The following is a 26,624-nucleotide window of genomic DNA, read 5'->3' on the forward strand; positions in this document are numbered from 1 at the left end:
GTTCGGACTCTAGTCCCGCGTCCGAGGGGGAGACCTACGACGCGGGTGAGGAGAACTTTGACGAAGTCACCGACGAGGTAGGGGACGACGATCGGGCTTTTGCCACTGTGGGGGATAGCTCGGAGGAGGAGCATCCCCAACCAGACTCAGGGGTCACTCCCCTTCATACGGCCCAGGTCGAGGGATCGCCTTCGGGCCTTACCCAAGATCTACTTATGAGTCCTACGTCCCCGCCTCCGGGCCCGGTCACGGACATTTATGAGAAGCCACTCCCGTTGAAGAAAACGAAAGTGAAGCCGTCTGGTCACGCACCCTCGGATGCGAAACCGAAAGTGAAAGTTACGCTGGTGCAGAAGGTTCTGGAGGCGTCAACTTCCAAAAAATTCAAGATGGCCGACTTGAAGAGCCACGCCAAGATGGCCGACCCGAAACCCTCGGGGTCGGCGCCGAAGGCGAAGTCGTCCGCTGCGGCTGCGTCGGCGCCGAAAGGGGTCGTGGACCCGAAGACGGCTCCAAAGAAGCGTCAGGGCGACGACGCGCATAGGCATGGGGCGTCGGCCCCGAAGAAAGTGCCTGCCGGCAATCCGGCTCTCGACGCAGAGAGGTCGCTCGAGCCGGTCAAGCCCTCTCCGGCCTTGACGAAGAAGGTAGCGGAATCCCTGCAGCGGATACGAAAGGACAGTGTGGTTCCCGCTCAGGACACTGTAGCGCCTAAGCTCACGCCTAAGCCTGCGAAGGAGCAAACGCCTATCCGTTTTACCCTGCCACCCAAGTCGGCGCCGAAGGCCTTCGCGCCGAAACAGGGCGGACCCTCGAAGGAGGTATTGACACCGAAAGCTGCCTTGGTGGTGTCGAAGCTTCGGCTCCAGCCGCTTGCTGAAGAGGAACATAGTGAGGTAATCATCGACGCCAACACCGGGAAACTGTCCCTCCTCAAGAGGAAAATCACTACGGAGCCGGTGTTGGAACATTTTCGGATCCCTCTCAAAAATAAAAGGGACTCTGCGGAATCTTCGGCTCTGGTGGAACCTGTGTCTCCACAAGCACTGGGACACTCGCCAACGCATTCCGCCGCAGGCGATGCGGACGAGGAAGACGCCGAGTACAACTATCCGGCGTACTCGGATCCGGAGGAGGAGCACGAACCTTGGTCGGCCGGAGGCGACCCAGAGGACCCGCAGTCGGGCCAGGACGCGCAACTTTTTGCGGCCAAAACGTCACCGACGGAGGACTCGGCGGCCTTCAACGCTCTGATCGAGAGAGCTGCGGCTAACCACGACGTCGAGCTGCACTCGGACCCCGTGGATGTGGACTTCTTATTTGACACTTTCTCAGTAGCTGAAAAGTCAGTCAAAACGCTGCCGATGCTTAAACACGCAACGGAGGTCTTCAAGGAGCCCACCCGGGCGCGTGTAGTCAACCCTCGCATTGACAGGAAATATAAGGCAGCGCCCTCGGATCCAACATATATCAAGGGACACTTGCCATTGGACTCGTTGGTTGTTTCCAACGCTCGGAAGAGGGCGAACTCGCAGACTACTGGTGACGCTCCTCCCCCAGACAAAGAGTCCAAGATCTTTGAGGCTTCAGGCAAACGGATTGCTGCACAGGCAGCTAATATCTGGAGAATATCTAACACACAAGCCCTACTTGCACGCTATGATAGGGCTCATTATGACACCTTAGAATCAATACTGCAACACTTGCCTGAACAGTACAAGGAGGCAGGAGAAATGCTGATTCAGGAAGGAAAGCTCATTACGAATGCATCCATAAAATGTGCACTGGATGTGGCAGAAACAGCCTCCAGGGCGATCAATACCAGTATGTTGCTTAGACGGCATGCCTGGCTTAGAATTTCAGGGTTCAAACCCGACATCCAAACTACAATACTGAATCAAACAGTTAATCCTGACCACCTGTTTGGCCCTGAGGTGGATGCGACACTGGAAAAAATGAAAAAAGATACGGAAACTGCCAAATCTATGGGGGCCCTACAAAGTCAGCAGTTTCGGAGTGGTTCCTTTCGCCGCTCCACTTCCAGAGGCACCTCAAGGGGTCAGGCATCGCAGTCCACACAGTATTACAAGAGTAACACCCAAACCTCGTACAACAACAAGGGTAGAGGTGGTTACAGAGGCAATAACGTCAAGGGCAGGGGACGTGGAAACAACAGCTCCAGGTCCACCACCGCCAACAAGCAGTGACGTCTTGTCACTGCCCCCCGACCATACAACACCGGTCGGGGGGAGACTCCAGCAGTTCCTGCCAGCGTGGAAATCCATCACCACGGACAGGTGGGTCAAGTCTCTTATCCAGTACGGGTACTGGCTGGAACTTACTTCCATTCCACCAAACATACCCCAAGGAGCCGTCCTATGTCCGGCGAGCACTTGACCTTGTTGCAGCAAGAAGTTCTAGTCATGCTGCAAAAAGGGGCGATAGAGCCCGTTCCATTGCAAGAGCGGGGAACAGGGGTTTACTCCCTGTATTTTCTGAGGCCCCTAAACTGGTACATCCTCTCGGAGCACTTCCATATGCTCACGTTACAGCAAGTGCTTCCCCTGCTTCAGCAGGGGGACTTCCTGGCTACGCTGGATCTGAAAGATGCCTATTTTCATATCCCCCTGCATCCTTCCCACAGGAAGTATCTCAGATTCACGATTCTAGACCAGCATTACCAGTTCAGGGTTCTGCCGTTCGGGGTCACCACGGCGCCAAGGGTATTTACAAAGTGCCTAGCGACTGTGGCGGCGCATCTCCGTCGCCAGAACGTCCACGTCTACCCCTACCTGGACGACTGGCTCATTCAGGCAAAGACAGAACGACAGTGCGTCGACCATGTGTCACGCACCATTCATCTCCTGCACGATCTGGGATTCTCTCTGAACTACCCAAAGTCCCATCTCCAGCCCGCCCACGTGCGACAGTATCTGGGCGCGACAATCAACACTCTGGCAGCCACTGCGCAGCCAAATTCAGTGAGAATCGCCAGTATCCAGGCGCTGATCCAGCGGTTCACACCTCAGCACTCGCTTCCAGCGAAGGTGTTCATGCAGTTGATAGGCATGATGCCCTCCTGCATCTCCATTGTCCCGCAAGCGAGACTACATATGCGTCCGCTTCAGGAGTGCCTTGCACGTCAGTGGACTCAGGCTCATGGGCAACTGACAGACCTAGTGTTGGTGAGCGGTCGGGCATACAACTCTCTGCATTGGTGGAATCCACAAAACCTTTGCAAAGGCCGACCATTCCAAGAGCCTGTGCCACAGATTATCCTGACAACGGACGCCTCTCTCCAGGGATGGGGAGCTCATGTACTCCAGTACACGGTGCAGGGACTCTGGACACTACAGCAAAGGAAGATGCACATCAATGTGTTGGAACTGATGGCAATCTTCATGGCCTTGAAGGCGTTCAAAGTACATCTGTGCAACAAAGTCGTGTTGATCCGGACGGACAACATGACGGCCATGTACTACATTCAGAAGCAGGGAGGCACACACTCTCCGCAGCTGTCTCATCTGGCTCAGAGCATGTGGAAGTGGGCCATTCAGAGGAACATCTTCCTCATGGCAGAGCATCTCCCGGGCAAGGACAATCAGATGGCGGATCTGCTCAGCAGGCACAGCCATCAAATGCACGAGTGGGAGATACATCCATCAGTACTCCAACCGTACTTCCAAAAGTGGGGTCATCCAGAGATAGACCTGTTCGCCACAAAGGAGAACGCAAAATGCCAAAGCTTCGCCGCCAGGTTCCCACACCCGCAATCACAGGGCAATGCGATGTGGATGAACTGGTCAGGCAGATTTGCGTACGCTTTTCCCCCAGCACCTCTGATACCGCTGGTGGCACGCAAGCTCAGGCAGCACTCGATGACGCTCATCCTGGTTGCTCCAACGTGGGCTCGCCAACCATGGTACACCACGTTTCTGGAACTCTCCGTGGTACCGCATCAAAGGCTTCATCTCACTCCCAGCCTTCTGACGCAGAGCCATGGCGACATTCAGCACCCAGATCCGCAACAGCTCAACCTGGCGATCTGGCTCCTGAAGTCCTAGAGTTTGGCTACCTCAATCTTCCTCCCGATTGCATGGACATCATTCGGGAGGCAAGGAAGCCCACTACGAGAGCTTGTTATGCGGCTAAATGGAAGAGGTTTGTCATCTACTGTGTTAACCACGATATTGACCCGCTAGATGCTTCCATTCAAAACATCATCTGTTACCTGTTCCACCTGTATCAATGCAATCTGGCGTACTCTTCCATCCGCATTCACCTGTCTGCTATGGCAGCATACCTCCAGAATAGGCAACACCTGTCACTCTTTAAGGTCCCTGCTATCAAGGCCTTTCTGGAAGGACTCAAAAGAGTCATTCCACCAAGGACCCCACCAGCTCCAGATTGGAACCTCAATGTGGTTCTTACAAGGCTGATGGGTCCTCCCTTCGAGCCACTGCACTCTTGTGAGCTTCAGTTTCTGACTTGGAAGGTTGCGTTCTTAGTAGCAATTACATCGCTACGGAGGGTTAGCGAGCTGCAGGCGCTCACCATCCAAGAACCTTTCTTCCAGGTGCATGCTAACAGGGTTGTGCTTCGTACTAACCCTAAATTCCTACCCAAGGTTGTGTCTCAATTCCATATGAACCAGACAATTGAGTTGCCGGTGTTTTTCCAAAACCCAGAGACGCTGGCGGAGCGGATGCTCCACACCCTTGATGTTAAGAGAGCCTTGATGTACTATGTAGACAGGACGAAAGATTTTCGCAAAACCAAGCAGCTTTTTGTTGCTTTTGCCACACACCACAAGGGAAACGCTATCTCCAAAGCTGGGATCGCTAGGTGGATAGTGAAATGCATTCAGATCTGTTACGCTAAAGCTAAGCGCACTCTCACTATCCCACCAAGGGCCCACTCCACCAGGAAGTTGGGGGCCTCTATGGCTTTCCTAGGTAACATTCCCTTAGAAGATATCTGTAGAGCAGCCACATGGTCTACCACACATACTTTCACTAAACACTACTGTGTAGACGTGCATTCCAAACAGCAGGCAGCTGTTGGTCAGGCTGTTCTCAAAACACTTTTTCAGACTGCTGCAGCTGGCACGGGCGGCCGCCGCTAATGGAGGGACTGCTATGTATTCTATGCACAGATATGGATTCAGCAGCCCACATGCCTCGAACTGCAAATGCTACTTACCAGTATGCATCTGTTCTTGGCATGTAGGGCTGCTGACATTCATATCGCCCACCCTCCTCCCCGGCGCCTGTAGCAGCTGCAGTATTTCATTCATATGTATATATGTGTATGCTCATAGCATGGCCATCACTCACATACTTCACTCCATCTCTGCCAATGGCTAAAAACAATCTGGGGATGGAGGCGATGCCCATGCGCACTGTAGTCCAGGGGAGGAGCCACCTATCTCGTGATACTTCGAAGACTCTTCCAGGACAACAATGTGCAATCATCCGGACCCAACACTAGGCGGCGATCTATGCACAGATATGAATGTCAGCAGCCCTACATGCCAAGAACAGATGCATACTGGTAAGTAGCATTTGCATTTTCATGGACTCTCTAGACCTGTCCACACATTTTACAAAATCACACACCATGTATCTAGGCCCTCAAAAGCCCCTAAAGGTCAAATGTTATTGCAAAGGGGCTGAACTAACCAAAGTACCAACCTTTTCTTATTTGGTGGTACTTTTTGATGAGTGCACGTCTTGGCGTGCACAAATTATGCAAAAAAGAATACTCTTAACGAGAGCAATGGGGGCTACACTTAATTTTGCTAAAATATTAAAGTCAAAACCATTCCCCGCCCTGATGAAGATATATAAAGAAAGTGCATCCCTATGGCAACCTATGGCTGTTATATTTGGGGTTACAATGAAGGAAAGGACATTCAGGGCACCGAGGACAAGTTTATGCGTAGGTTTTTGGCAGTCCTGCCAATTACCCCAGCATTTATATTACATGAACAATTAGGGGTGGGCTATATTTCGGCTCTGATAGCGTTAGCCCCCACTGTTGCGTTGGCTGAGAGTTTGGGCTAGTCCCATTCCTAATTTAAACCAACTAATAATCACTGATTGTGTAGCCCTGGAGGGAGCTGTGCACATCCATTGGTTAAAGTAAGTAATGTATCTGACAAAATGGCTTGACTGCCCAGACCTATACCGTAGCCCTAAATCCTTGGGTAAATCAACAATCAGAACCATTAAACAACAGCTCCTGGACAATCGCCAGGGACTTGGGGAAGAAAAGGAGTTAGCAAAACCAACGGTGAGAAGATATGTTACATTACCCCTGTACAACCAAGTTCAATCATATCTACTCGTCGTCAGTAACGCCTTTCATTGCTTTGTGCTAACCAGATTCCGATTGCATTTGGTTCCCTGGCTTTCGCCTGTTCCCCAAGATTTTACAAAACCGGGTACCCTAAAACCTTGTTCTTGCGTCAATTTCTCTGAGCAAGATACCTTACATTTAATTTTTTCCTGTTATTACTATTTATCATTTCGTAAAAGGTTTATATTTCCATTACTTAGAGATTGTAATTTTACCCAAGTCAGGCCTGTCATATTGGTACCTCCAAATGCTATTTTCCTCTATGGTCTGTTTTGGGGTTGCAACTTTTTTAACAGGAGCCATTAGGCTCAGGAAAAAGTTGTTGTTATAGCAGCCATCTGTTTTCGCCTGTTTTGTTTCTAGAGCCCATCTCACGCTTATATTGGATTTTTTACGATACCCGGTCTATTGCACTTGGCCTTAGCACTTTGCACTTTATATGATGCCTTCTGTCTCATTTTACAATTTGAATTTTGTTCTTTTATTGATATTAAGAATGTTCCCATTTTAATCTTTTTTAAAGGTTTTAAAGTTTGTTGATGAAATGTATCTTTTTAACATGTTCACTTTTATGGCATTGAGTTGCTGAATAAAGTACCTTTTGATTGATTGACATAATTCTTTTATCTCAGAAAATGTTCTCAGGGTTCAAGAGATGTCCCCTCCCAAATAAAACACGAGTTTTCAACCAAGTAGGACTGTCATTGGCAGATGTTGGTGACTGATGCACATGATATCTGTCTCTGGGGTTTCTGCTCCAAGCATGACATTGCGTCATGTGACAGCTCTGTGACGATGAACCATAAGTTTGTAGATAAAGGTCTATAGCTAAGTCAACTGAATTATACAAATAAATAAATATGAAGGAAAAACGCCCACTAGTTCATTTCAATCAAGTATAGCATAAACATGACATATGTATCAACACATCATTTCAGCTTGAGTATTATTTTATTTTATCGTTTAGTCCTGATTAGAATACAGTATATATTTTTTGTATTTTTCTTGGTATATAAACAATCTTATCAAAAAAAGAAGAAAGAAATCATTTCATTGTTGTGAAAAATGATTCAAAAGACAGTACACACAACTTATAGACAGATATTAACTCCATGGCTGCTAAGGCTTCCCCCCCCCTGTGCTGATTTAGTGATTTTCCCATTATTCATGACAAGCTGGGCTCGTCATCAGTGTACGAGGAGGCTACACCATGACGAGCCCAGCTCGTCATGAGTGTGGAAGGGGTTAATGGAGGCAAGGCGGTAGTGAGGACTGCGCGCGTTTCGGCGTTATCGCCTTCATCAGGTCCCCGTCTTTTTGAACTAAAAGCAAAATAACATAGGATATAACTTATTTTTAGGATATATATTGGGCAAGTTTCCTACTGAAAAATAACTTCTTGATTATATCATACTATATACACATGTACAGACCACATATGTCTTAATCGACAACATCTAAAATACAGAAATATATAAAATTGCTCCAGGGAGAGAGAGAGAGAGAGAGAGAGCGAGAGCGAGAGAGAGATATATATATATATATATATATATCCATATATATATCCGGCTTTTATTGCAGAAACCAGCATCTACATTTGAGGTGCAACAGTTCTTATGCCGACGCGTTTCGAGGCCGTAGCCTCTTCCTCATGGGCAGCTCAAAGTCAAACACGGATGGCTCCAATCAGCAACTTAAATACTTGTCAGGACCCCCAGTGGGTAACAGTGCATGCGTGCAGTACGGTGCATATTGGGACTTGGAGTCCAGATCGGAGCAATTTGACAACTTGTAGTAAGTTCCGCGTTCACTTTTAATTTCAAGCGATGTTTTCACCCTCAGTGGGCCCCCAAATGTCACGCTGGTTGTGTGACTGACATCCGCTGTACTGACCGCGGCGTTAGGCAAAGTTCCAAGCTGCCGCGCAGCCCCTCCTCTACTTGATGGAAGCGGTGCAATCTTCCACGGCAGGGCAGCCGCGTGGATATTTGAAAAAAAGCCGGTTTTGGCCACAACTGCTGTGAGTGCGTCTTCAAGCTTTCGGGCCCTTGTGTATATGTATATATATATATGTATATATATATATGTATATATATATATATATATATATATAAACCATAGGTTTCACACCAGTTATAGTTACCTGGAAATTTTAAATTTTACTGGCATAAAACCATTGAAATTCCCACGTTATAGTTAGTTGGATTCACTATAACTTGCGCGTGCAATGCACTGCGGATTACATCACATATTCCATCACTCATGACATGGTCAGTGACATCACTCATGACATCACTAATGACACCATCCAGTGAATGAGTGTCTTTCTGTAAAATAAATGTTTTATATATGTATATGTAAAGGTCAATGGAAGAATAAATGTTTAAATAAGTGTCTTAATGGATGTTTTAAAAAAAAAAAAAATGATTGGTTAACTGGCTTATTAAGTGTATCATAGTGAATACATATATTAGCGAGTATTGTTTCAATATTTAAATGTTTGTATCAGTGCTTCACTTTGTGTATAAGTGGGTGCATGGGTTGGTGAGTAGCTACATGTGTGTTTCTATGGCTTATTAGATGTATTTTTTAGTATCAGTATAAATGTCTGTATGATTTGGTGGGGGTGTTACTTAGCACACAGATGCATCAATGACTGACTCACTGTTTGTATGTGTTTTGAAAACAGCAATGTGCCGGACTGTATGGGTGAGTGAGTGTGTATATGTATGTTAGTAAGTAAATGACTGTCTTACTGGTGTCTTTATCAGTAACTACATATGTTTTAATCTAGTATATGTGAGTATTGGTGTATATAAGTGAGTATATGTGAGAGTCAGACATTGAAAGAGTTCTTGTTTAAATAAGTATGTGTTTCTATAAGTGATTGTTTAAGAGAGTAAGTATGTGTAAGTTTCCTTAGAAGTAAGGTGGTAGTGTGTGTATAGCTGTATATGCAAAAAAATGGATGTTCAATATTTTATTTTCATGTGTGAATATGTGTGTGAGCAACTTATGGAAGACTGTTGGTGTGTTAACGGATGTATAGGTGTCTCACTACATATGATGAGTGAGTATATGTATGACTGACTATATAGAACTGTTGGTGAATGAGTGGATGTGTATGTAAATGGTGGAATTACTGAATTGGTTGTTGTAAGTGGTATAGGTATCTCCACTTTTTTGAAAATGTTAGTTTCTATTTTTTGATATTTGTTTCAAGGGTTACTTTACAGTGAAAGGAGGTCAGTCTCTCTGTCACAAGGATGGTGTCATCAGTGATGTCATGAGTGATGTTACTGACCATGTCATGAGCGATGTAATATGTGATGTCATCAGCAGTGCATTGCACGCGCAAGTTCTAGTGAGTCCAACTAACTATAACGTGGGAATTTCAATGGTTTTATGCCAGTAAAATTTCCAGGTAACTATAACTGGTGTGAAACCTATGGTTTTTTTCTGTGAATTTAATAGGTTTTTTAAATGCTAATTCCTAACTGTAACTGGTGGGAAACCTATGGTTTTTTCAGTGAATTTCAAAGGTTTTTTTAATGCTAATTCCTAACTAAAAGTCTCACTTTATAAGTAAGACTGTTACCGCTCTAGTTGTTCTTTAGAACAATCTGGTACATATTATCATTGGGCTATAGTTGCGCTACATCTGGCTGATATTTGAGCTACATTTGTATTTTTTTGTCTCTGGTGGCCATCTTTGGGCTACATTGGGCTACATTCGGCTACATTTGGGCTACATTTGGGCTCTAACCTATATAAAGCCCAAATATAGGCCAATATATATTTTTTAAAAGTTAATTTTCTTAAAAACAACTGGAGCATATATCTTGAGACATAGCTATTAGTCCTTACAATTTTTCATTTTTTAAAAAAATATTTATTTATTTAAAAAAAAAATTATTTTTTGTCTTGGAGCGCTTCCGGTGCGCGCCCCGGTGAGCGCCCCAGAAAGTGTACTATTGTGAAGCGCCCCGGTGTGCGAACCGGGAAGCGCCCAGTTAGCGTCAATGTCGCGATCAAAAACAACATTGTGACGCGTCGCGTAAGCGTGACGTATCGCGTAGCCGCGTGATGCGTCTTATGACGCGCTGCGTAAACGCACCCGGAAGCGCTCCGCGGCGTGGCCCGGAGCACGTAACGTAAGCGCATCGGGTCATGTGACTTGAAAATAACACTTTTCATTGGTTCTCTTCATTTTTTTTCTCCAAATAATGAAAGCCCCCTCCTTTTTTCCTCATTCTTACTTTCTTCATTGAGAGAGCAAGAGCTATTTTGGAGGAGACAATGGCTTCACTTATTTGCTGCAGCTGGTCCACCCCCACCACCACCCCGAAAAGAAGGTCCACCACCACAGTTTCTTGGAGGACAAGAAGAAGAGGAGGAAGAAGAGGAGGAGAATCAACATCAAAGGGTCTACCTCCCAGAAGAACCAAGACAAAGGCACGTCAAAGTGCACTTCATTTGGCAATTTTTTTCTTTTCCAGATGACCAAAAAAAGGTGCACGCCCCCAAAGTCACCTGTCTCATCTGTGACAAAGTTCTCTCCAGGGGCAATCCCTCCAAGAAATATTCTTTTGGTAACTATACCATGATCCGCCACATGGAGAGGTGGCATCCCAATAATTTGGCCCAGGCTGAAGTCCGGGAACTTCGGCACAACCCACCCCCTGTGGTCAGCACTTCCTCTTCAGTACCCTCACATTCTGGACCAGAAGAACGGCAAATGGTGCCAAATATTCAACCAAAATTTGGCAAGGTCAAATTTCTTTGCATTTTGTGTGGCAAAACTTTATGCTATGGTGAGCTTAGCGTCCCGTTACGTTAAACGTTACGCTAAAAATATTTGTACCGCGCACTTTCACCAACGGTTTCATGGCGCTCTTGACAAAGTGCAGTGATCAGGGTGAAGGAGTTACTCAAATGCTGACTGGAATAGCAGAGTTTTTAACAGTCTGCGGGAGCAGTCGTAGCTGGGACAAAGACGAAGTGTGGATGGCAGGGAGTTCCAGGTGGAGGGGGCCAGGACAGAAAAACTCGAACCACCATGCTTTTTTCGTCTGAATTTGGGAACCACGAGGTAGTTGAGAGAAGTTGAGCGGAGAGCTCTGTGGGGGATGTAGCGTGTAAGACCGGATGAAATGAAGGCAGGGGCTGAATCAGAGAGGGCCTTAAACTGTACATCCCAACTTGAATGTACAGCGCTTGGAGACAGGGAGCCAGTGAAGACTTTGAAGGAGGGGGGTAACGTGCTGATGTTTTGGCTGGCGGAAAATCAGGCGAGCAGCCTGATTTTGCACCAGCTGCAGCCGGTGGAGGTGGCATGCAGGGATCCCCGCATACAGCATGTTGGCGTAGTCGAGCCTGGAGGTGATAAGAGCGATGATGACTAGAATCAGGGCATCTCTGGTGAGGAACCTACTGATTTTGCGGATCCGCCTGAGATGGAAAAAACAGGATGAGGTGACTGAGTTAATTTGTGGTCTCATCGAGAGGTCTTCAGAAATAATCACCCCCCGGCTCTTCACTGTGTTCACTGGAGTGGGTGCCGTCCCTAGAGATGATGGCCAAAAGGTGGTATTCCACGGATTAGTGGGGCCCCCCACGAGTACTAACTTAATAAATACTGCTATTGACAACCACAAATGCAGCAAGGAAAGAAAACTAATTATTTTCTTTTTTTTTTTGCTCCTGTTGAGCCATTTCCAATTCCCTGTTTTTTGTTTGTTCCTTCAAAAAAAAACCAAAAATATAAAATTGTTCAAAAACACAAAAAAATAAAAAAATGTTCAGAAAAATAATAAAAAAATATAAAACAACAAAAAGAATTTAAAAAAAAGTTATTTTCAGAACTACCTCCCATTTATAAAATATTGCCAAAAATGTTTAAACTCTGGCATTCTTTTTTCTCTGTTGTGCGCTTCCTGGTGCGCTCCCGGTGCGCGTACCGGGCGCTCCCCACGCAAAAATCGAAAAAATAAATATATTTTTTTTTGCCCCGCAGGGCCCTTTTAAAGCCCCCACATCAAACCTAGGGGGTCAGGGAGGGTCTACTCTGCCCCCTTATGGTCAATTCCCCCTTTGTTTTGGCCACCTCTTGTCTCCATCCTACCGAGACGAACCTAAATTACTCAAAATCCACTGGAGCACATATCTTGAGACATAGCAAAGGCACATCGGGCTACCAGTCCCTACAATTTTGCCAAATTTGGTGTAAATCCATTCAGCCGTTCGGGCTAAAAGTGAGATTGACCGCCCTATGGAAATTAACATGGGGGAAACGCGTTTTGGGACCCCCCTTTTTATCTCGGGCCCCGCTTGACGCATCCCCCCCCAAACTTTCAGGGAAGGACCTGAGCTCGACGAGGCCATTTTGAGGAAATGTTCAGGAAGATTCGTCAACCGGCGCCAAAGTTATTCCAAATAGAATTTTGAGATTTAACATTGGAAAAAATCCTAACTATAACTACCTACTGGCGACCGCCAGTAGGATGTATGTATATATATATATATATATATATATATATATATACATATATACACACCACACACACCCCACACCCCACACCACACACCCCCCCAAGTCTTATATCGCCAAACGCGTTTCGGGAGTCAAGGTGCTCTCTTCATCAGTGGCTGGTTGGAGTAAAACAATGTTGCTGCATATTCAAATTTAAATAGTCAACACCTGCCCCTCTCTGGGCGTGGCCACACTCGGCTTTCTGGGTGTTGTAGTATCAATCTGATCCCCAAATTGGGATCCTGGACTGTGTGGATATATATATATATATATATATATATATATATATATATATATATATATATATATATATATATATATAGTTCAATCAGAAAATCAAAAAATGATACACTATTTACAATTACAATCATCTAATCAAAGTCATGAGCACTAATAGAGGGCAACAGTAATTCCCAAGGGTTTGATTGCCTTTGTTCTTGTTATCGGATATTATACAGAGAACTAATTAAATAAGGATGGGAACAGACCTAAGGAAAAAGGGAATGGGGGAAGGGGGGTGGTGGAGGAGAGGGAAGGGGAGAAAAGGGGGGGGGTGGAAAAAGGGGGATGGAGGGGAATGAAGGGGGGGAGGAAAAAGGAAGGGTGGAAAAAGGGGGATGGAGGGGAATGAAAGGGGGCACGGGAGTTGGGGGGGGTCATGGGGCGGGGGGGAGGAAAGAGAGGAAGGAGAAAGGGTTGGGGGCGGGGGGAGGGGAATAGGGGGATGGGGGGAAAAAAGAAGAAAAGGAAAAAAGGGGGGGAGAAAATGGGATTTAGAAGGGGTGTGGAGCGGTAGCTGAAAGGGGGAACGCCAGGATTCAAAAGGAATTGCATGGTAACATGACCAATGTACAGGATAATCATCCAGGGTACAAGCAATGCGGGTATGGCCCTGATCAAACTGAAGAGAACATTGTTAAGAATGAGGACTGAGCAGATGTAGATATCACCAGACAGAATGATTAATAACTAAAAATAATATCAGGTTTGATGGAGAGTGTAAACTAAAGGATACTACTTTCTTCAGATCTGATACGAAGGTCTCATGTTGGCAGAGCCATGTAAATCATATTAAACGATGTTTGCTGCTGATATATGGGAAATTACCTGAATGAAAACAGGCCCAATGGGGCCGGACACCATTAGACGGCTAACTAAAATGAGGCAGCTAGGCGATGTTCCACTGGTGTAAATATATATTGCTGCCAAGGCAAAAAAACAAAAAGGCGGAAATGAAAAAATGATGAAAAAGATGAACAATAGACTAATTAGAACCGGTTCAATATATGCCACAAGATAAAACCGACTACAACTAAGCTACTGAGGGAAACCTAGTTATTAAAACTTACATGAAAACAGATGCTGGAGGCACACCGGTACGAACACCTCAATGTGCTTATTTTACCGTAGAATATTTAACTTATTTTCTGTTTAATATCCGCTTTGAAGCTTCTACTGTATGATCATATGTTGTACTACAAGGGAAAGAGATATTATGTAATTCAACTACACCCAAGGTAGTAATGCAAAAAGTGAGGGGGGAGGGTGAAGGGGGGGGGGGGGGGGAGAGGGGGAGAGGAGAGAGAAGGGGGGGGAAGGGGCGGCCTATAGTATTCCCTATACCCGGATTGTAACGATGATAGCCAGAATCTGTTGTTGAGCGCGTATGAGGGCCAAAGGAGATGGTATTCTATGGTCCACCCGTCCTGTAGTGATGACATTTGAATACATATAATGTTTAAAATGTAAGCGCTGGCTGTTGTAAGTATAGTTCGATTAAGCCGATATCCTGCCATAAGGCCATCAGCGAATGCAAAGCCAAACCTGCCACCACGGAACTCTGAAGGAAGTTGAATAAGACTTGCTCCCAGTCAAGGGTGCTGATGTGATGTTGCTCCTGAGGCAGAGCTTGTGATTGATAGTCCTCAGTCATGAAGCTCTGGTAAGCCCAATAAAGGCAAAAAACATTAGAAGTCCAAACCCCGTTCTCCTTCGTCCTGCCAGTTCCACCGTTCGGAGTCATGTGATGCCCAGGATTTCTCCGCATCGTGGAGTCGTTTGACCAATTCTGATCATGCTCCGAGGTGCCCCAATTTTACCTCGGCATTGGCTACACCACAGCAGCTTCAGTAGCTGAGAATGCTCTTAGACCCGATCTTTGGTACCCATCTGAATCCCTCTGGAGCACCTTTCGACTCTAGATTGCCTCCCGTCAGAATTTTCCTGATTGATCCGACCTTGATTAGAGTGGGCCATTTCTTGCACTTGGCTCAGCCCTTCCCGGCCCCAGCGATGTGACCTCAACTTCTTCTGCCAGGTCACAGAAAACAGGCCTTTACTCGCAGTCAGATCCTTGAACATTCCAACAATTAGATTACAATAACCCAGATGATGATCTTTAAGATATTTACAGTTGTTTGTATGATTTATAAAATTCCAGTGGCCTGGCTTCCTCTCCAGACATTAACCTTTCCTCACCTAATCCGGCAGCTGCCTCCTTCACAACTGTAATCAAAAGAGCAGCAGAAGTCTTAGACCTCAACTTACCAACCAGGGACGTCAAAACAAATGTTTTGACTTGGGTCCTTAAAACAGGAGAGACAAGTCAAGAACCTCTTCTACCCTTTAATAAGGCTCTTAAGTACTGATGGACTCCTGAGCAAAACCCGGATCTTGCTCACAAGTCAACAGGCAGGTAGCAAGGCTCCATAGGTCTGTCCCTGGAGATGAAGATTTCCTCTTGCAACTTCTCACTCTGTAAAATCTAGTAGTGCAGGCATCCACAAACAGAGTAATTCTAAAGGCATTTCCAATGACCCTGCCTGGTTGAGGACACATTTGTCAAACGCATGTTGTCTTCTACTGTCCTCGCCCTGTCATCATTCAACACAAGTGTCCTCCTGGGAAGGCACGCATGGTGTGATAGTGGTGGACATCTTGACTGCCATTCCTGAGAATACTCAACCAAACTCCATTTTATATGCTCAGGTCTGGACACCACTAGATGTCTGGGCAGGTAAGTTGGGACCCCTATGGTGCTTGGGTGCCATGCTTGGATTCGCTTCACTGGTTTCTCCAGTGATCTTCAGAAAACTTCAATGGACATATCCTTTGAGGGATTTTTGGAGTGAACGTGGGCTCGGCATTGGAAATGTTTAAACAGCAAGCCACTGCATACTCTCTAAGCCTAGCTCCACCCATTTTGCAATTCCCTAAGCCACACTGGCACCTTTCGAGGCCCAGGGACAGCTATCTACCCAGACACCAACCTTCCCGACCTGCAGCAGCGATTCGGTTTAAGTCATCCTCTGCAGCGCACGGTTGACCAGTGGGAGGCTGCATCACCGTTCACCTCCCCAGGTGAATGAGCATCACATTTGGCCAATGGATGCTTCTAATTGTAGAAAACAGTTACTCCCTTCCGTACCTGTATCACACCCCACACCCCACACCCCACACCACACACCCCCCCCCAAGTCTTATATCGCCAAACGCGTTTCGGGAGTCAAGGTGCTCTCTTCATCAGTGGCTGGTTGGAGTAAAACAATGTTGCTGCATATTCAAATTTAAATAGTCAACACCTGCCCCTCTCTGGGCGTGGCCGCACTCGGCTTTCTGGGTGTTGTAGTATCAATCTGATCCCCAAATTGGGATCCTGGACTGTGTGGATATATATATATATATATATATATATATATATATATATATATATATATATATAGTTCAATCAGAAAATCAAAAAATGATACACTATTTACAATTACAATCATCTAATCAAAGTCATGAGCACTAATAGAGGGCAACAGTAATTCCCAAGGGTTTGATTGCCTTTGTTCTTGTTATCGGATATTATACAGAGAACTAATTAAATAAGGATGGGAACAGACCTAAGGAAAAAGGGAATGGGGGAAGGGGGGTGGTGGAGGAGAGGGAAGGGGAGAAAAGGGGGGGGGTGGAAAAAGGGGGATGGAGGGGAATGAAGGGGGGGAGGAAAAAGGAAGGGTGGAAAAAGGGGGATGGAGGGGAATGAAAGGGGGCACGGGAGTTGGGGGGGGTCATGGGGCGGGGGGGAGGAAAGAGAGGAAGGAGAAAGGGTTGGGGGCGGGGGGAGGGGAATAGGGGGATGGGGGGAAAAAAGAAGAAAAGGAAAAAAGGGGGGGAGAAAATGGGATTTAGAAGGGGTGTGGAGCGGTAGCTGAAAGGGGGAACGCCAGGATTCAAAAGGAATTGCATGGTAACATGACCAATGTACAGGATAATCATCCAGGGTACAAGCAATGCGGGTATGGCCCTGATCAAACTGAAGAGAACATTGTTAAGAATGAGGACTGAGCAGATGTAGATATCACCAGACAGAATGATTAATAACTAAAAATAATATCAGGTTTGATGGAGAGTGTAAACTAAAGGATACTACTTTCTTCAGATCTGATACGAAGGTCTCATGTTGGCAGAGCCATGTAAATCATATTAAACGATGTTTGCTGCTGATATATGGGAAATTACCTGAATGAAAACAGGCCCAATGGGGCCGGACACCATTAGACGGCTAACTAAAATGAGGCAGCTAGGCGATGTTCCACTGGTGTAAATATATATTGCTGCCAAGGCAAAAAAACAAAAAGGCGGAAATGAAAAAATGATGAAAAAGATGAACAATAGACTAATTAGAACCGGTTCAATATATGCCACAAGATAAAACCGACTACAACTAAGCTACTGAGGGAAACCTAGTTATTAAAACTTACATGAAAACAGATGCTGGAGGCACACCGGTACGAACACCTCAATGTGCTTATTTTACCGTAGAATATTTAACTTATTTTCTGTTTAATATCCGCTTTGAAGCTTCTACTGTATGATCATATGTTGTACTACAAGGGAAAGAGATATTATGTAATTCAACTACACCCAAGGTAGTAATGCAAAAAGTGAGGGGGGAGGGTGAAGGGGGGGGGGGAGAGGGGGAGAGGAGAGAGAAGGGGGGGGAAGGGGCGGCCTATAGTATTCCCTATACCCGGATTGTAACGATGATAGCCAGAATCTGTTGTTGAGCGCGTATGAGGGCCAAAGGAGATGGTATTCTATGGTCCACCCGTCCTGTAGTGATGACATTTGAATACATATAATGTTTAAAATGTAAGCGCTGGCTGTTGTAAGTATAGTTCGATTAAGCCGATATCCTGCCATAAGGCCATCTGCGAATGCAAAGCCAAACCTGCCACCACGGAACTCTGAAGGAAGTTGAATAAGACTTGCTCCCAGTCAAGGGTGCTGATGTGATGTTGCTCCTGAGGCAGAGCTTGTGATTGATAGTCCTCAGTCATGAAGCTCTGGTAAGCCCAATAAAGGCAAAAAACATTAGAAGTCCAAACCCCGTTCTCCTTCGTCCTGCCAGTTCCACCGTTCGGAGTCATGTGATGCCCAGGATTTCTCCGCATCGTGGAGTCGTTTGACCAATTCTGATCATGCTCCGAGGTGCCCCAATTTTACCTCGGCATTGGCTACACCACAGCAGCTTCAGTAGCTGAGAATGCTCTTAGACCCGATCTTTGGTACCCATCTGAATCCCTCTGGAGCACCTTTCGACTCTAGATTGCCTCCCGTCAGAATTTTCCTGATTGATCCGACCTTGATTAGAGTGGGCCATTTCTTGCACTTGGCTCAGCCCTTCCCGGCCCCAGCGATGTGACCTCAACTTCTTCTGCCAGGTCACAGAAAACAGGCCTTTACTCGCAGTCAGATCCTTGAACATTCCAACAATTAGATTACAATAACCCAGATGATGATCTTTAAGATATTTACAGTTGTTTGTATGATTTATAAAATTCCAGTGGCCTGGCTTCCTCTCCAGACATTAACCTTTCCTCACCTAATCCGGCAGCTGCCTCCTTCACAACTGTAATCAAAAGAGCAGCAGAAGTCTTAGACCTCAACTTACCAACCAGGGACGTCAAAACAAATGTTTTGACTTGGGTCCTTAAAACAGGAGAGACAAGTCAAGAACCTCTTCTACCCTTTAATAAGGCTCTTAAGTACTGATGGACTCCTGAGCAAAACCCGGATCTTGCTCACAAGTCAACAGGCAGGTAGCAAGGCTCCATAGGTCTGTCCCTGGAGATGAAGATTTCCTCTTGCAACTTCTCACTCTGTAAAATCTAGTAGTGCAGGCATCCACAAACAGAGTAATTCTAAAGGCATTTCCAATGACCCTGCCTGGTTGAGGACACATTTGTCAAACGCATGTTGTCTTCTACTGTCCTCGCCCTGTCATCATTCAACACAAGTGTCCTCCTGGGAAGGCACGCATGGTGTGATAGTGGTGGACATCTTGACTGCCATTCCTGAGAATACTCAACCAAACTCCATTTTATATGCTCAGGTCTGGACACCACTAGATGTCTGGGCAGGTAAGTTGGGACCACTATGGTGCTTGGGTGCCATGCTTGGATTCGCTTCACTGGTTTCTCCAGTGATCTTCAGAAAACTTCAATGGACATATCCTTTGAGGGATTTTTGGAGTGAACGTGGGCTCGGCATTGGAAATGTTTAAACAGCAAGCCACTGCATACTCTCTAAGCCTAGCTCCACCCATTTTGCAATTCCCTAAGCCACACTGGCACCTTTCGAGGCCCAGGGACAGCTATCTACCCAGACACCAACCTTCCCGACCTGCAGCAGCGATTCGGTTTAAGTCATCCTCTGCAGCGCACGGTTGACCAGTGGGAGGCTGCATCACCGTTCACCTCCCCAGGTGAATGAGCATCACATTTGGCCAATGGATGCTTCTAATTGTAGAAAACAGTTACTCCCTTCCGTACCTGTATCACACCCCACACCCCACACCACACACCCCCCCCAAGTCTTATATCGCCAAACGCGTTTCGGGAGTCAAGGTGCTCTCTTCATCAGTGGCTGGTTGGAGTAAAACAATGTTGCTGCATATTCAAATTTAAATAGTCAACACCTGCCCCTCTCTGGGCGTGGCCGCACTCGGCTTTCTGGGTGTTGTAGTATCAATCTGATCCCCAAATTGGGATCCTGGACTGTGTGGATATATATATATATATATATATATATATATATATATATATATATATATATATATATATATATAGTTCAATCAGAAAATCAAAAAATGATACACTATTTACAATTACAATCATCTAATCAAAGTCATGAGCACTAATAGAGGGCAACAGTAATTCCCAAGGGTTTGATTGCCTTTGTTCTTGTTATCGGATATTATACAGAGAACTAATTAAATAAGGATGGGAACAGACCTAAGGAAAAAGGGAATGGGGGAAGGGGGGTGGTGGAGGAGAGGGAAGGGGAGAAAAGGGGGGGTGGAAAAAGGGGGATGGAGGGGAATGAAGGGGGGGAGGAAAAAGGAAGGGTGGAAAAAGGGGGATGGAGGGGAATGAAAGGGGGCACGGGAGTTGGGGGGGGTCATGGGGCGGGGGGGAGGAAAGAGAGGAAGGAGAAAGGGTTGGGGGCGGGGGGAGGGGAATAGGGGGATGGGGGGAAAAAAGAAGAAAAGGAAAAAAGGGGGGGAGAAAATGGGATTTAGAAGGGGTGTGGAGCGGTAGCTGAAAGGGGGAACGCCAGGATTCAAAAGGAATTGCATGGTAACATGACCAATGTACAGGATAATCATCCAGGGTACAAGCAATGCGGGTATGGCCCTGATCAAACTGAAGAGAACATTGTTAAGAATGAGGACTGAGCAGATGTAGATATCACCAGACAGAATGATTAATAACTAAAAATAATATCAGGTTTGATGGAGAGTGTAAACTAAAGGATACTACTTTCTTCAGATCTGATACGAAGGTCTCATGTTGGCAGAGCCATGTAAATCATATTAAACGATGTTTGCTGCTGATATATGGGAAATTACCTGAATGAAAACAGGCCCAATGGGGCCGGACACCATTAGACGGCTAACTAAAATGAGGCAGCTAGGCGATGTTCCACTGGTGTAAATATATATTGCTGCCAAGGCAAAAAAACAAAAAGGCGGAAATGAAAAAATGATGAAAAAGATGAACAATAGACTAATTAGAACCGGTTCAATATATGCCACAAGATAAAACCGACTACAACTAAGCTACTGAGGGAAACCTAGTTATTAAAACTTACATGAAAACAGATGCTGGAGGCACACCGGTACGAACACCTCAATGTGCTTATTTTACCGTAGAATATTTAACTTATTTTCTGTTTAATATCCGCTTTGAAGCTTCTACTGTATGATCATATGTTGTACTACAAGGGAAAGAGATATTATGTAATTCAACTACACCCAAGGTAGTAATGCAAAAAGTGAGGGGGGAGGGTGAAGGGGGGGGGGGGGGGGAGAGGGGGAGAGGAGAGAGAAGGGGGGGGAAGGGGCGGCCTATAGTATTCCCTATACCCGGATTGTAACGATGATAGCCAGAATCTGTTGTTGAGCGCGTATGAGGGCCAAAGGAGATGGTATTCTATGGTCCACCCGTCCTGTAGTGATGACATTTGAATACATATAATGTTTAAAATGTAAGCGCTGGCTGTTGTAAGTATAGTTCGATTAAGCCGATATCCTGCCATAAGGCCATCTGCGAATGCAAAGCCAAACCTGCCACCACGGAACTCTGAAGGAAGTTGAATAAGACTTGCTCCCAGTCAAGGGTGCTGATGTGATGTTGCTCCTGAGGCAGAGCTTGTGATTGATAGTCCTCAGTCATGAAGCTCTGGTAAGCCCAATAAAGGCAAAAAACATTAGAAGTCCAAACCCCGTTCTCCTTCGTCCTGCCAGTTCCACCGTTCGGAGTCATGTGATGCCCAGGATTTCTCCGCATCGTGGAGTCGTTTGACCAATTCTGATCATGCTCCGAGGTGCCCCAATTTTACCTCGGCATTGGCTACACCACAGCAGCTTCAGTAGCTGAGAATGCTCTTAGACCCGATCTTTGGTACCCATCTGAATCCCTCTGGAGCACCTTTCGACTCTAGATTGCCTCCCGTCAGAATTTTCCTGATTGATCCGACCTTGATTAGAGTGGGCCATTTCTTGCACTTGGCTCAGCCCTTCCCGGCCCCAGCGATGTGACCTCAACTTCTTCTGCCAGGTCACAGAAAACAGGCCTTTACTCGCAGTCAGATCCTTGAACATTCCAACAATTAGATTACAATAACCCAGATGATGATCTTTAAGATATTTACAGTTGTTTGTATGATTTATAAAATTCCAGTGGCCTGGCTTCCTCTCCAGACATTAACCTTTCCTCACCTAATCCGGCAGCTGCCTCCTTCACAACTGTAATCAAAAGAGCAGCAGAAGTCTTAGACCTCAACTTACCAACCAGGGACGTCAAAACAAATGTTTTGACTTGGGTCCTTAAAACAGGAGAGACAAGTCAAGAACCTCTTCTACCCTTTAATAAGGCTCTTAAGTACTGATGGACTCCTGAGCAAAACCCGGATCTTGCTCACAAGTCAACAGGCAGGTAGCAAGGCTCCATAGGTCTGTCCCTGGAGATGAAGATTTCCTCTTGCAACTTCTCACTCTGTAAAATCTAGTAGTGCAGGCATCCACAAACAGAGTAATTCTAAAGGCATTTCCAATGACCCTGCCTGGTTGAGGACACATTTGTCAAACGCATGTTGTCTTCTACTGTCCTCGCCCTGTCATCATTCAACACAAGTGTCCTCCTGGGAAGGCACGCATGGTGTGATAGTGGTGGACATCTTGACTGCCATTCCTGAGAATACTCAACCAAACTCCATTTTATATGCTCAGGTCTGGACACCACTAGATGTCTGGGCAGGTAAGTTGGGACCACTATGGTGCTTGGGTGCCATGCTTGGATTCGCTTCACTGGTTTCTCCAGTGATCTTCAGAAAACTTCAATGGACATATCCTTTGAGGGATTTTTGGAGTGAACGTGGGCTCGGCATTGGAAATGTTTAAACAGCAAGCCACTGCATACTCTCTAAGCCTAGCTCCACCCATTTTGCAATTCCCTAAGCCACACTGGCACCTTTCGAGGCCCAGGGACAGCTATCTACCCAGACACCAACCTTCCCGACCTGCAGCAGCGATTCGGTTTAAGTCATCCTCTGCAGCGCACGGTTGACCAGTGGGAGGCTGCATCACCGTTCACCTCCCCAGGTGAATGAGCATCACATTTGGCCAATGGATGCTTCTAATTGTAGAAAACAGTTACTCCCTTCCGTACCTGTATCACCCCCCCCCCCCCCCCCTTCCCCCCAACGTACCTTCCACACCACAAAACCTTTCGGAGGGCCACCTGTCCATACTCCGAGGAGAAGTTCAGACTCACTTGGCCAAAGGTGTCATACGAGGGTGCTAGGATCAGAGATTGGGAACGACTGTTACTCCTATTTTCTGATGCAGAATAAGGACGTAGGCCTTCCTTCAATCCTCGATCTTTGCCCTCTGAGCTTCTTCCCCTGGAAGGCAACGTTCAAGATGCTTGCTCTGGCCCAAGTTCTTTCTACCTTGGTTCAAGTAGACTGGATGATGGTTTCGCAAGACGCTTATTGACTCACCCCCATTCTATAGCGATCCCGTAAACATCTGCAGTTTTAGGTAGGCCAGGAGCACTTTCAGTTCTCAGTTCTCCCTTTTGGCCATACCATGGCACCTTGAGTGTTCATAAAGTTGTGATGGCAATTGTTGCAGCCCATCTATGGAGGATGGGACTAGCAGTTTCCCCCTACCTTGATTACTGCCTACTGAAGGCTGTCGCTCATCTCCAGTAGTCCTAACCCTCCCCCAGACGACGACCGACCAGTTCAGATCGATGGGTTTTTTCAGTGACATGGCAGTCACACCGGACTCCTACACAGTGCCTTCCCTTCATCGTAGCCATTGCAGATACAGTGCTTTTCTAGTTATTTTCTCTGCCTCAGTGAGTCCAGGACATTGGGTCTGTAATCCTGATCTTTCGTCCCTTGATCTGGGTCTCACCGAGTGATGTTTTTTAACCTCTTACATCCTGCTTGTGGTCCATGGTAGATGGCACATGCGGGCACTGCAGTTAGATCTGAAGTACCAGTGGCTCAGCACCAAGGAAATCTGTCTGATTCCATCAAAGTGTCAGCGACTGCAAGGGACCTGTAGTGGTGGCTGCTTGACCACACATGGCCTGGTGGCAGACCCCCATCCCGTCTAGAGCTAGTAATTGTGAAGGATGCAATGTTGCTAAGTTTGGGAAGCCATCTGTGAGAAGTGGATATAGGAGGACTCTGGTCTCTGGCGGAAAAATCCCTCCACATTAACCTCATGGAGATGTGAGTGGATCGCTTTGTGCTGAAGGTATTCCTCTCGACCATTAAGGGGAAATGGGTGTACAGGTTCTCATGGACAACACTACTGCCATGTGATAGTGCAAGAAGCAGGGTGGGGTGACGTTGCGAGTCCTCTGGCAGAGGTTCTAGGTCTTTGGAAGTGGCTGAACGCTCAGGGCATTTAGCTGATTACCCAGCACCTGACAGGATCTTCAGATGGCAGGGCAGACAAACTCCGCCACATTGCCCAACAGTTTATGAAGGGCAGTTACAATCAAAGGGCATCTTCCGGCGATGGTGAGGACCGTGCCTCCATATATTCTCCACCACAGAGAACTGGCAGTGTTGAAGCTTTTGCACACTGGAGTTCCCAAGACAGTTGTTCCTCAGAGAAGCCTTCAGTCTCAACTAGGGCTCTGGACTCCTATATGCAGTTAAACCCCTACCCCTCCTGCCTAGAGGGTTGAAAAAGGTCAAGAGAGACCAAACCCAAGTCATACTACTGCCACTGGACTGGATGAGGAGAGTTGGCTACCCGGAACTTCTGGCCATGAGCATTTGTCCTCTGATCCAGCTGCCCCTACGTTTAGAACTCGTGTCGCAGGAGGGCGTCCCAGGGCTGCATCTCAGCCTGCACCTTCTTATGTGTAGAATGAACAGCAGTAGTTAATGGCTTACGATCTCCCGAACTGAAGTGCAGCCAGATGTCCTTCCACAAAAACTATATATGCTGGACACTGGGCGATATAGGTTGACTTTTGTTCTTCCTGTGGAATTCAGCCTTTACAGGCAAAGTTATCTGACATGCTCTGGTTTGTCTTTCCTTAGCCCAGCAGGATTTTATTGTGCCTACTGATAAGTTACATTTTGGCTTAGTCGCATTTTTGAGTTTGGTACATCAGCCATCTCTTTTCATATCACCTGTTGTGATTGTTTCCTGAAGGGCTGGTCCATATGCTCGCGCTAACACCTTTTGGAGTTCCGCAGTGAACTTTAATTTGGCTCTCGCATACCTGATGTGCACTCCTTGTGTGCCCATGCGCAGCTGCTCTCTACGTCTACTCACCATAAAAAGCTGTATTCCTCATTGCCGTAACTTCTGCCCAGCGAGTGTGTGAACTGCTGGCCTTGTCTGTCCAGCAGCCATACACATCCTTCTTTCCAGGCAAGCTGGTTCTCCAGACAAAAGCGGCAGTCTTGTGGAAGGCAGTGACACCCTTCCACACTTCAATCTGTCAACTTGCCGGCTTTTTATTCCTTGCCTCACCCATCCAAGGAGAAGGGACAGCTTGATCCCAAGAGGGCCTTGAGTTTTTACATCGATCAGACTAGAAACCATCAATTGGACGGGCAACATTTTGTGGGATTCTCTGGAGCAAAGGAGAAAGCTGTACTAAAAAGAATTCACTCCCTATAGATTGTAGTATGCACAAAATCTGCTACGGGCCTTCAAAGAAACAACCCCCAAAATGTTTGCATGCTTATTCCACCAGAGCAAGCGTTGTTACCACTGCTCTAGGGTGGGGTGTACCAGTCTGGGACATCTGCCAAGCTACTAGGTGGATATCCTTCCAGACATTCACAAAACACTACTGCCTAGATAGCCAAGACTGGTGGGATGGGCATTTCACCCTATCTGTCCTGCAGGATTTCCTGGTTGAGTCATTCAACAGAACCACTACCTGGGGAGATACTGCTTTGGTATCTATTCACAAGGTGGGACACTGCACACTGGAAAATTCTGACTTCTAAGGGCTTCATGTCTGACGGTGTGGACAGGGATCAGAAAGAAACTGATGTCTGTGTACAGACATGGTACCGTTAGAGTGGACCGATATTCCATCCGGGGCGGGACTGAACAAACGTGGAGCCTCATAATGCCGCCTACTGACGCACGAGAGAATTGCTATTGAAAGATCTCTGGATCCAGTCTGGTGCCTGGAGTTAAGATGAGGAATCTGTGGTTAGATAGTCTCTACCAAAAAAGGTAGTTTGAGCAGTTAAGTGAGCGTGCATGTAAATCTTTTCCATTGAAGGTTGAAACTTCTAACCCATATAGCCCCAGCCTCTATTGAGGGTAAACCAGTTCTATCAGATAATTACTGAAATTTTCAAAACGTCACCTTGGTTGAAATCTAGGACCTTTTGATGTTTCCTGCTTGGGATGAAAAAAGTGAGCACACTTTACTGGCAGCTTAAACTTTGTTGCCCAGAGTAGCCATACTCTATCGGGGTATGAGGATACGTTTGTACCACATCCTCCTAATCTTAGTCACCCATTTTTTGACTATTAGGGCTGTCACACATGGGAGTGGAGTGAAAATGTTGGGGAATCAAACTGTAGCTGACCTCAGCAGTCTCTCAGATTCACATTGGTTTGATTTTAGTAGCCCTAAGCTGCTTGTGGAAATTGCATCAGCTGCTGAGTGGGCCCAGG

The 26,624-nt window shown here is 46.4% G+C and overlaps 1 protein-coding gene across 1 annotated transcript in view; it reads left to right on the forward strand.

The window, feature by feature from the left end:
• Positions 1-26,624, forward strand: part of RBM33 (RNA binding motif protein 33) — a 551,296-nt gene that overhangs the window by 34,643 nt on the left and 490,029 nt on the right. The gene's annotated exons all lie outside the window — the stretch shown is intronic.

This window comes from Lissotriton vulgaris, chromosome 10 (assembly GCF_964263255.1).
Source record: "Lissotriton vulgaris chromosome 10, aLisVul1.2, whole genome shotgun sequence".
NCBI lineage: Eukaryota > Metazoa > Chordata > Amphibia > Caudata > Salamandridae > Lissotriton > Lissotriton vulgaris.